Source organism: Pteropus medius, unplaced genomic scaffold (genome assembly GCF_902729225.1).
Source record: "Pteropus medius unplaced genomic scaffold, Ma_sr-lr_union100, whole genome shotgun sequence".
NCBI classification, from domain to species: Eukaryota; Metazoa; Chordata; class Mammalia; order Chiroptera; family Pteropodidae; genus Pteropus; species Pteropus medius.
Genome location: NW_024353906.1, coordinates 690,104 through 702,684, shown reverse-complemented (window position 1 = coordinate 702,684; position 12,581 = coordinate 690,104). Strand labels below are relative to the sequence as shown.

The 12,581-nt window shown below is 36.7% G+C and overlaps 1 protein-coding gene across 2 annotated transcripts in view; it reads left to right on the top strand.

The window, feature by feature from the left end:
- Positions 1-2,608: 2,608 nt before the first annotated feature.
- Positions 2,609-12,581, top strand: part of NUCB2 (nucleobindin 2) — a 46,126-nt gene continuing 36,153 nt past the window's right edge. For both annotated transcript variants that reach the window (XR_005650400.1, XM_039851470.1), the window contains exons 1-2: positions 2,609-2,738; positions 6,703-6,893. The gene's annotated coding sequence lies outside the window, so the exon portion shown is untranslated. The remainder of the gene's footprint in view (positions 2,739-6,702; positions 6,894-12,581) is intronic.

Genomic DNA, 12,581 nt, shown 5'->3' with positions numbered 1-12,581 from the left:
TACATAGACAAGTGAGTGTGGCTGCTGAGTATGGCTGTGTTTCAATAAATGCGTTTACAAAAATAGGCAGTTGGTTGATTTGGCCTGAAGGGCCATCATTTGCTGACTTCTGATCTAGACAATAGAACTAGAAGTCTTGGTTCCCATGCACAGTGTACTGTTGAGTTTTCTTTGTTTCTGATTACTTACTGTCTCCTGAAAATATGCACTACCGCCTCCCTCTTTCCTCTTCTGAACGCAATGAAGAACTTAACTAGTTATGTTCTGTGGGATCCTAAAAGTGACAAGGGGAAAAATTGAAGTGTTAAATTGACAGAATCTCCTTGACACTCTTTTCCCCTGCTGGAGTACCAAGAGATGTTATATGGGGGTAGACTTCACATCTGCTGGTTCTCTGGAGTTGTTTCCCTTTTATTTTCCCCTGGGCTCCAGTAATCTCATTTTGAGTTTCTCAGCTGAGCCAAGGGAAATCAAGGAAAGATATTTTATCCCTGTTTAGACCAGGTTGAGCAACAGGCCCTTGATAGCAGTGACATTGGTAATCAGAGAGGGATTCAGAGGTAACAGGCTGGGGGGTGACAGGGGCGTAGGGGGTACAAGGGAAGGGAAATAATATCTATTGAGCATCTCCTAACACTTTACATACATCATTTGAATCCTTACAATAAGTTCAGTATTATGATCCCGGGTTTCAGATGGAGAAACTGAGACCAATGTTTTTTCATGTGTGCCAATCATCGCTTTGCTCTACAAATAAAAACTCATTTAATCCTCATATTCTGTGAGGTGGGAGCTATTATTGACTCCATGTTAGAGAAGGGGAATTTATGCTATGAAGAGAGGTTAAGTAACTTGCCAGACATTCAGCTAATTAATGGAACTGGGTTTTTAATCCAGGCAAAGCTGGGACCCGAAGCCTTGTTTTTTTCCCTTGTACAGTGTAGTAGGTATGTTCTTCAGTCCTCTTCCCCATCAGGAGATTTTCCATCAGCGTTTTACCTGTTAAGTGAAGTAACATTTCCTCATAAATTCCTCAGATCATAGGATGTTTCCGGGGCTCACTATCAACATTCCTATTTTTCTCTACCACAAAGCAATCTTTATAAGAGATGCTATCACCTGCTTTATATATGCACATGATGTTCTGAAATATTTTCCTTAGTGATTTCTCCTAATCCTGCACCTTGCTATTTGTTTGCCCTATCTTCCTTGTTTTCTCTTTTTCCTTCATCTCAGAATGTTGCTGAGAATAATGCTGGCATCTCAGTCAACAAGCTAGTGTTCATTATCCTTTTCCTTTCACTGTATTGTTGGACTAATCCAATCTTCTCACTTTCCATTCTTTGTCTGGATTGGGTTACTATAAATAATCTAGATAATTATCAGATAATAATCTATTAAAGAGTCTATCCCAAATTTTAGTGCCTGGACCAGGCACTGTGTATTTGGCTTAACCTCAAGACACTGTTCTAAGTATGTAGATGAAAAGTATATGAGTAAAGATCGCTAGTCTTGGAATCCAGAGACTTGAATTATAGTCCTAGCTCAGCCACTAACGCGAGAATTGCTAATATTTACTGGGCACTTACTATCCAGTCACTTTTCTATTAACTTGTTATGCTGTAAGGAGTGTGGTATTATTATTCCTATTTTACAGACAAGGAAATTGAGGTATAGAGCGCTTAAGTAATTTGCTCCAAGTCATGGAGTTGGTTTGCGATAAGTAGAGTTCGGTTTTGCAAACGGGCAGTTTGGCTCCAAATTGGTGCACTTAGTGATAAAAATCTAACTGATAAAAACCTAATATTAACATATGCAGCAGGTTCTGTTCTGGTTTTCTGGAATGTTATCTCATCTAATTTTTGCTAACTACTCTGAGGTAGATGATGCCATTTTTCACAAGTGCGAAAACTGAGGCTCAGAGAGGTGCTTATTGTTTAGCAGACTCAGCCTTTGAAACCAGAACTCGGAAAGCTTCTCTAACCCGCAAGCCACGTTGATCTTTGAGCCTGTTTCCTCACCTTTAAAATGAGGGTTGTAGAGTAGGTAGATGTCTCAGTTCTATGAGGGGAGGGTGTGGAGATAAGAGATATGTCCGCAAATGGGTGTAAAAGGTGGAGTAAAAAGCAGTTCAAGCCACAGCGGCCGAGGGCCCAGCATAAGGGGGATGGCTGGGTAAAGCTGGAAACACGAGTTAAGTCTAGCAATGGAGGAGGCCTGGGGGTATTAGGCACTAGCGAGGCCTATGGGTGAAAATGGGCCTGAGAACACGTCTCTGACCTGTCTGGGGGCTGCCAGCGCAGGCCAGCAGCCAAGGGAGAAGCGATCTTTGGGGCCCGGATCCCGGGCAGCACTTCACCCGGCCAAATCCTGCTCTACAAGCTTGGTGAAAGCTAAAAGAAGGAAGGGGCGCGGCTTCTCCGCCCGCGTCGCAGAGCGCCACGTCCCTCTTGGCTCAGACTCCCCCAGGCTTCTTCGCGTTCGCGTTCCAAGCGGTCCACCTCCCAGCCCGCCGGCGCGGTCTCATCTCCGCTCCCACCAATCAGCATCTTCCGTGATCCCAGTCAGACCAATTAGCGGCTGCCTAGGGGCGGGGACTGTCGCCATGGCAGCGAGGAGGCGGGAGCGCGCGGTGGGCAGAGGTACAGAGCAAAGCTGCGGGCAGGGATTTGGAGAGACAGGTCCGTGCGTTGCAGGCATTCAGCTGGCAGAACCTCGCGCGCCGAGACTGGGGCTAGGTAAGGGCGGTGACCCTATGCTGGATGCAGATCAGTACGGCGGAGGGTTGGGGCGGGTTCTGAGATAAGGCTCAGGTCTTTGCCAGCCCGGCCTGGGCAATGAGGATGGCGGGGGCCGCACAGTGGGCCGGCACGGGTGGGAGGGGGCTTCCAGCTTGAGCATGGGGCGCGGGGTCCCTTCTGCCGCTCCACTCGCTGCAGGGGATCTAAGCTTTTTGAGGGGTCGAGGGTGGCCGGCTCTTGACTGGGAGCAAGCGGGGGTGGGTGTAAGACCGAGACTCCGGCGGGATTCCAATCTGGCCTTGGCAGGTCGATGGGTGAGGGAGGGGCCAACTAGTGAGGAGGGTGTACCCACCAATTCCCAGCTGATGCTTACTACCCCCTGCGCCGCAGAGCAAAGCTAGGCCGGTGAATCCTGCTTTTCTGCCCGTTCTGTTAAGCCGGCAACCCCTAATACTAAGGAGGGGAGAAAGTTCGTGTCAGTTGTGATATTGTTTTCCCTTAAGTGACAAATCATTGGGTTTGCGATGAGCTCTTTCGGTTTCAGAGTATGAGAAAGATGGCACTTTCTTGTTGCACCTGCTAAGTGGAAACTCGGTGAACAAATGTGGTTATTGATGTGGCTGGTGCTGTCCACTAAACTCCTAAATTGGATAATGTACATTTTACACAATTGAATAAGTAAGTGCTGCCATCTATGCCTTTTGTTAAGACTTTTAAATCCATGGATGAATATGAAAACCAAACGAACACCTTGTTTTAAAAAAGGTGGAGAGAGGGCGAGGTTAAATGCAAATATTTCTAATAGACAATTTTGTTTGAAGGAGATTGTGGACTTTCCCTATAAGAATTGAAAGAATTAATGAGATTTGCCTTAAGGAATTCTTTAAAAGTGGCATGCCTAGTGGTATAATAGCTTTAGATCAGAATACCCACAGCTTCTTTTACAACCTATTAAAATTTTTTGTTTCTTAAGGCCTTCCCTGGTGAATTCTGTTAAATAATTAGCATCAGACAATATCCAGATTTTAGCATGCATCGTGCCCTGTATAGATATTGTCCTAGGATTCATCCATATTTAATCTGAGTGTGAGTTTGTGTTTTATAAAACTTGAACAAGTTCAACAAATGTTGAACAAACAGATGTTTCAACAAACATTACCCCAGTTAATAGAGTCAAGACTTTAAACAAATTAACAAACATGGACATTTAGAATTAGAAATGAAATTTCAAATAATATCACCATTGTTATTAGAGTGAACATGGAAACTTCTCTTTTTCATCTTGGTCTGTAAACTCCATGATCTGGTCCAATTTTCTAGTATGAGTGAAAAATTAATTTCTGTCTCCTTGTGTTTGGTTACTCATACTGTTCTCCAGCATCTATGCTAATCTTACCCATCTTGCAAGGCTCGGTCCTCTTATGTTTACCTTTCTCTGATCTCCTGAGATACTTATTGTTCATATCACACATTTTGTATATACCCTTTCAGTATGCTTTTTATCAAGTTGGTTTGTGGTCTGTAAAGACCAGTTAATATGAAATGCACAATTAAGGCAATGAGGGTAGCTTTCAAAACACTAGTTATTGATTATGGGCACTAATATAAAGTATCAATAACATGATTAATACCAGTGTCTTTTTGTCTTGGCATATGTTGCATATATCTCTATAGATATACCAAACCAATTTTGTGTTATTTCAAATAATATTTAAATTGTCTTCCACTTTTAAAGGACCCTTTGAATGCTTTAGGTGGACAAAATACCCTTGTAAGTGTTGAGTAGCTGGAAGAATCAAGTGAAGGATTTTAAAATGTATTGAAAATAATCCTTAAAGTAGATAAATCTTTTAAGCATTGTTCATTGTGTTGACTATATTTGGCATGATAGGTGATTAATTTTTTTCTAAATAATCGAAGGTCTAGAAAGGGAAATTTATTATTTTTATGTTTAATACATGCAATTAATTTATAGCCTTAAAAAAAGACTTCTAACAATTTCAAATAATTCATTTGGAAAAAAACCCCCCTCAGTTTAATGATCTTCAATCTAAAATTTAAAAAAAACAACTCACCATGATATGATGAAAAGTATATTTAATTAGAATTTGATGGCCAGATTCTTGGCTCTCCCAAATGATTATGGCCAAATCAGTTAACTTTCCTGTGTTTTATAAACTTTTATAAAAGTAGGGTCTGAATCAAACCACTTCTAAGATCATTTCAGGTCCCAGAATTCTCCGATTGAGACAGCAGTTGCATGCTTCCATTTTTGGCAGTTTTTTGACATATTGTGTTTTAGTTACCTGAAGTAAGTATGTATAAATAATGAAGACATTGTAATTTTAATAAATTTTTAATTGAGTGATACAGAAGAACAACAGTATCTACTTTTTATAAGCCTATTATCAAGGATACTGTAACTGATTGTTAAGTGGAAAAAAAGGCCATATAATGGTTTATTTGATTGATGTCCTTTTCTACAGCTACGAACATCAGAGACACTAACATCTACACTAATGTTTTGACACAGGGCAGGATTGAAGTTCAGCTCAGCTGGTCATACATGTCATTTTATTTTGAACTTCGCTTTCTCATTGACTCTCATTTTCAGGGGGAAAACTGGAGTCAAATATCAGGTTACCAGTTGTCCTTGTCATTGCTGCCGTCAAGAAACTTGGAAGCCATTTAGTTTTCTCCACCCCACTCCTTTTCACTGTTAGAATTATGACATCAACAGTTAGATGAAGTAACTTAGGTTTCTTGGCTCAGGGCACTGTCTTGCAGAAGGAAACCTGGGCCTCTTGTGAAGCTCTGTTTTAATGCCAGGGAGGAAGAGATCGTGCTCCTCTTTTGTTGGATGTATTCTTTCATTGTACCATAGCCGCATCAGGACTTTAGTTGTGGCAATGCTCAAAGGAGAGCTCTAAACTGGCCCTTTAAAAACTGACATTTAAAGGTTATATGTCAAACTGGTTTATTGCTTTTTAAGGTTTACAAATTTGGGTGTTTGCAGAACAGATTTTCATTATTTCGATATATAACTTTCATTTTTAAGACAGGAAAGGCATTACTATTTATTGAGCATTTACTTTTGCTATGTACTGTGCTACTCATGTTGTATTCATTCTCATTTTCATCTGATCAAAAACTTATGAAGACGTATCAGTTCAGTTTTATAGATAGGAAAATTGAGACTCAGAGAGGCAAGTAGCTTTCTAATAAATGAGAGTGGTTAGGATTCAATCTGCTGTTTGTTTATTTTTGACCATACTGTGTTGATAAAGGCCATATGCCTTTCCCACATATAACATGCATATGATCACTCTCCTGCTTATATGATTTTATAGTAATTTTACCATAAAAAGAAAGAAATATATATATTCTTATAATATGGAGATATTTTATTTGCTTATTTTCTTACATACTGCTTAGAAATAATTGATTGTGTTCACCAGTGAGTTTGCATGTGAGCTAACTGTCTTTGTATTTTACAGTTAGGTAGTGGGGTTTCAAAAAAGAGTTTGACATGTTTTGCTTTATTACTGATCTCTGACTGAGGCTGGGGCCAAGGTTAATTTTTAAAAGTGGTGGTAAGGATAAAGAAAGATTCCAGTTAAGGATTTAATGGAAAAACAACATTTTATCTTGATGTCTTATTGCTGAGCAAAATAAGCTTTTAGTCGGAATTCTTCTTATTTATTTGAAAGGGGAGCAATATGGTAAACCTGGGTACAACGAATCAATATCTTGTTTATTCTGGTCTTCTATTCTGTTTAATATATCTTTCTCCCCTCAGTGCTGGAATATGGTATAATTTAGTCTTCTTCCACACCATAAAAACTTGGTACTTTTTTCACAAGCTATGACAAATGCGCACACTATCATGTGCCATTACCACTGTAATAAGGCTAAATTTATGTTTATATTTAATGTTTTCATTTAATTTTTTTACATTTAGAACCTGTTAAGAGTCAGAGAAAAAGCATTGAGCTTGGAGCCAAGACCCTGTTAAGAATCAGTGAAAAGCATTGAGCTTGGAGATAAGACCTACCTCTTCACAAATTTGATATTGTGCTGGTCATCTCACCTCTCTAGTTCTCAGTTGTCTCGTCTGTAAAAAGGAGATAAAAATTCTTTACCTAGCTGAAGGTAAGTGATCAGTTAAGAAAGCAAAAAAAACAAAACTGGACTTAATGATGGCTTAAACACACAATATTTATTTTCTCATGTGAAATAATTCTTGAAGTAGGCTGTCTATATTAGGTGTTATAGCTTCATAAAGTCGTCAAGGACCTAAGCTTTTTCCAGTTCTTTTATTTGCTATTCCTAAGGTGTGGCCCTGGTCCTTGTAGTCCAAGATAGCTGTGAGAGCTCTAATTATCATAGCCAAATTCCAGGCAGTGAGGCAAAGACAAGGATGTATCCTGTTCTTTTAAGGTGACATTCTGAACCAAAACTCAGGCTACCAGAAAAACCGGAAAATGTAGCTGGATGCATGGCTGCCCTGAATAAAATTGGCTTTTGTTATTGAGAAGGAAGGGAAGATTTGGATATTGGCAGGCAAATCGAAGTCTCTGCCATAGTATGGATCTTTTTCTCTTTCATCTCTGAGAACTGTAAACTACGATAACCACTTACAGAAACTTACAGTACTTTGCCACGGCAGAACCTTAATTTGACCTTGTCCAGAAGGAAATAACTTTCATCTAATAAATTGTGTTTTTCTTTCTTTCTTTCTTTTTTATTTATTTATTTTTTTAACCTTTATCCCATAATTTACTGTAGAAGCCTTTCTGTCTCGGTTGGGTATTTATTCTGGTTATCTTTTCAAATTACCCATAAATGCTAATAGATGTTTGTTGTGTAATTTATGGATGTTTTAAAGAAGAGCTAACGTTTTTTGAGCCACTTGCTTTATGTAAGGCACTAAAAAGACAGATAAGGGTATCACATAACAAATAATCAGAAAGTAAATTTACATTGAAAGGTATAATCCATTTCAAGATACATTTAAGTTCAGTATGGTCACATGAGGCCCACTTTTGCCTTCCTTATTATTTAGAAGTTGTGTTTTTTTTTAACCACTTAACTCTTACTTATCTTGAAATTTCTTCTTTATTAACTACTAGTCCTTGCTTAACTTAGTATAACAATATTTTATTTCATTCCAGATTTTTCTTTGTTAATATTATGTGAACATACCCTATACTTGTCATATGAAATGGTTCAGTAGCCACTAACTATATCTGTGAAGAAAGTGACTTAAAATAGTTTCAAGAAAAGGAAATGAAAATTCAGGGAATGGAAATTAGAGGGGGAAACAATCTAAGGATTCATTCGCCCTTTTAGGGACATTAGAAGGATGATTAGGAGCAAATAAAAATTTTATTTCTATGGTGTATATTTGTGTTTTTGCAAGATTTTGAATTTTTCTTTGTGTAACTAGGGGCAAAGTATAGTAATTCTTTTGCTTCTAGTACTTCAATTTCTTTTTTCTCCAATGTAGAACCATTGACCCCAAATAAATAGAATAATCAGGAGGCTTATAAGTATAAAAATGGCCTAGTTTTGTTTTTAAGAGACATTTAGCATTATTTGCCGAATGCAATTGTAATGCCTTTAGATATTTGCTAATTAACAGAAAAAAGATCATGATATGCATCGTTTTGTAAACAGCTTTTTTCCAATTACAACTGCTTATTTAATAGGCTGCCTTCCATACTAGATTGAAAGTCCTACAAGGGTAGGGATTATGTCTATCTCACGTACTTTTGTATCCAGCATAAAATTTGGTACATAGTGGGTACTTAATAAATATTTGTTAAATTAATAAATACATAGAACAGATGAAAGAAAATGTACTTCGATTCAGCCTTAAATTTAAAAAGAAGAGGAGTAAAAGAAGAAGGTTAAGGGAGGAAGAGAGACTATCATAACGAAAGAGATAAACTAGTTTCAGTTTTCTGTAGTCTTCACCCTTCTCACTCATGACCATTCTTTTTAAACACTTCCAAGATATCTCTCCCTACATTCAAAACAGGAAACTATCTGATACATACCTCTTCCCACCCACCTACCCACTAAGTAAACTTAATCTAGATAGCTACTGGTATGAATCAATAGTTAAGAGATCTGCCTCTATGTATGAATGGGAGTTTTGATTTGGTGGAGACAGGAGAAGAGAGATAAGCTTTCTTTTAGGACCTGGAAATTTAGGTAAATCATTTTGTACCTATTGAATGCTAGAAGAGGCTTAAGAACTCTGCTTCCTCTGTAATTTTGCTCGAGGCTTCACTACTCTTGGGATCAGTGCTTTCCATGCAGTCTTGAGATCACTGCTTGATTTGGAATTTCTAATCATTCTGGTTTGGATCAGACTACTGTTTCAGCCTAGTTCAGCCCAGTGTCTCCTCTTTAGATCTCTGTTCTTATGGAAGAAGAGGGTGGTAAAAGACAGGAGAAAATCATTCTTACCGACCCGATAATGGAAAAAAAGTAAGATAGTCTCCCATTCCGATTGCCTGTCCTTATCCTTCATCTCTCCTTTTGTATGGACATTTATTTGTATATTGTCGGGTTTATGAAAATCTGTAAACCCTTCTCTGACACATTTGACATTATGTTGGTATTTAAAAAGATTTTTATGTCATTACTTTTCTACCTAATGTGCTAGAACATTTTCCATTTCTTTTATGACAACAGTTAACATTTATTGAATCCTTATTAAGGAGTAGAGTAAATATTTTACTTAACTTTAGCCTTCAGTAAGTTAGTTGTCCTAATTATTTCTAGAACAAACGCTAAAAGATTAGAAACTAGTGGTGGGAAGTGTTTAAAAAATTCTCTATCAAGCAAAAACAAAACAAGACAAAAAGGCAAGAAAAGAGAAGAATTAAATATTAAAGAGGCAGGATAATAGAAAGCCCAAAAGAAAATGGTACATTTAAAACTCAAGATGCGATATTTCCTTGACATAAAGACATGTCATTATATACCATGTAGAACGAAGCTGCCAATTAAATCATGACACTATGCTTTATCACTTACAATTTCATTTTATGTTTAATGAAAGTGCTTCTTTAGATTCAGTTAGATGTACAGATTTTTCTCACATCATTTTTTGCATACATAAATTACAAGTTAAATAAATTTATTAAGGTATTTCTAAGACTTTATCACATTCATAGTCTCATTCTTTTAAAACGCTTCCTTGGTTCGGACCTGTCAATGTCAATGTTTTTCCACAAAGAATTGTTCTTCCTACTATGAGGAGTGAGGGTGATTTTCTTCTGAAAATTTCTTCAAGCCTCTTTGCCTAGAATTTTGTTCCAAGCCTCTGACACTCATTTTGCAAGCTTTGATGCTAGTGCCTTTCAAAAGATGACAATGGACATTTTTAAGATCATCATCTTTCCTCAACTTCTCCTTCAATGGTTTGTTGGCTGAAATGCTGAGGTTTTCTAGTTGTCTAGACATGGCATGAGGATTAACATCAAGTTGTTACTTTTCAGGCAACTTATTCTTTAAATATTTAGATACACGTCTTTAGAAGGCATCAAGAACTAAACTAATACACTTGGCAGGTCATGAAGGACGTTCAGACCAGATTTAGCCAGCCATCCTTTAGCTCAGCCATCATCCATTCCCTGCCACTCCTCCCCGCCTTTTTTGCATACAATAACATTTTTGGGAAATTATTTTGTAGTTTAAAATTTAATATGGCAGTAACTTTTAGCCATAAGCATTTATGATAGTGTTATAGTGATATACTATTTCCTAATCCATTCTCAGGATATCGGTCTCTGGCACCTTTAGCATTAGTGTATCGTTTTGAGGCATGTAAGAGAACATCAGGATTTTGTCAGCATTTCCTATTGACTAAATGCAGCTTCCTTTTTTCCTCAAATTACATGGAAGTTATGCAACTTTTGTTCAATGTTAGTAGGAAGTTTCTGACAAATCGACATTTGCCTTAATGATGCGTGAATCATGGGTATCTTGTTCCATCTCAATAACAAAATGTAACACAGCTTTGTCTACTCTTGGGTATCTTTCTATCTAAAGTCAGGTAAAGCACTCAGTTATTTTGCAAGAAAATGTAAAGATGATGTTATTCCTTTAACATCAAATATTTATTTCATGAATGTCAGCTGCTACATTACTATGTTTACAAAATAACTTTTCATTTCAGTGCCAAATTGTAATTTAATCTTTTGAAGACATTTAAAATGGTAACTAAACTCAACTTGTGAAGTACCAACAATGTAAAAACACAATCTGAAGTTATGGCAATAAGAATAGCTATGTTAAAGTTCCTGCATGTGTAGACAATAAAGATTGTGTTGCTATCGCCACTTGATCAACCACAGTTTTAATATTCCATCAACTGAAAAACGTTCTCTGATTTCTAAGACGTTAAACTGAGGAATTGTGCATCTTGGAATTGATTATGGACATTTTCAGTAATTTGATCAAATACAAATGGAGAAAATACTCCACTTAGAAGACAGAGGTTATTAGATTGGATGAAAAAGAAATGTGTGTGTGTACGTGTTTGTATTCACACATTAATCAAAAGAAAACTGGTTTAGCTATATTACTATCAAATAAAATAGACCTTAAGGCAAATTGGGGCATAAAGGTCACTCAAATGTGATAAAAGATTAAAGCCACCAGAAAACTAGAAAATCTTAAATTTGTGTACATTTAACAACATAGCCTCAAAATATTTATACTGCAAGATTATAACTTACTTTGTAGTAATGATAGTACAAGCAGACAAAAATCATTAAGAAGATAAAAACTGGATAATTTTGAAAAGTTATAGAGTATGACTAGTTCTATACTTCTATATTCCTATAGGTTAATGATGGTTTGTAAATTGCATTTATTCCTTTTTTATGCCCACATTTTATTTTATAAGGTCAGAATTTTTGCTCTATTTTTCATTACTTCATTTCATAAAATTTACCCTTTTAAAGTGTACAATTCAGGAGCTTTTAGTATATTCACAAGGTTGTGCACCTATCACTATCTATTTTGAGAACATTTTAGTTACCCCAAAAGGAGCCCAATACCTATTAGGAGTTATTTCTCATTCCCTCCTTCCCTCACCAGAAGCCCTAAGCAACCATTAATCCACTTTCTCTATGGATTTGTGTATTCTGGATATCTGATATAAATAGAATCATAAAATATGTGTTCTTTTGCATCTGGTTGTATTTGTTATTAATTAATTCTGTTGTATTGGATTTTGAAACAAACAAGTATAAGTATCTCCTGGAACACTCCGTCTTTTTTCCTCTAAAATTATTAAGAAGTGAAACTGGTTTTGGTTTTGAAAAGGCAGTCATAGTTCACTATCTCCTTCCTGCAGAAGTTAAAAACAAATCCAGCTTGAATGAAATGCAAGTCTGTCAATCTCCAAACTTAAAATCAAAGAGGAACTTATTCCTTCCATAGAAGCAAGATGTTTAAGTTTGATTAAAGGGCACAACATCTCATACTCTGTATTCACAGTGTGAAACAGTCCTGGCTTTTCTTCATTTTTATTATATCTAGATAGGAACTTTCTTTGATAGTTGATTTTTATATTTTTTGTATCCCAGCACCCAGATCTTCTACTTGCTCTACCAATGTAATTTTGAGATGACTGATAAACAATATTTAATTTGAAGACATTTATAAATCATGTAACTCAATTTCATATAATTAGTATAAATGCAATCAATTTTATTAGTATTTCTGATAATGTAACAGAAAAGATCTATAATTTATTCAAAAGACTAAATCGATAATTGAATTTAAGAGCTTAAAGAACATTGAGATCTAGTTAAG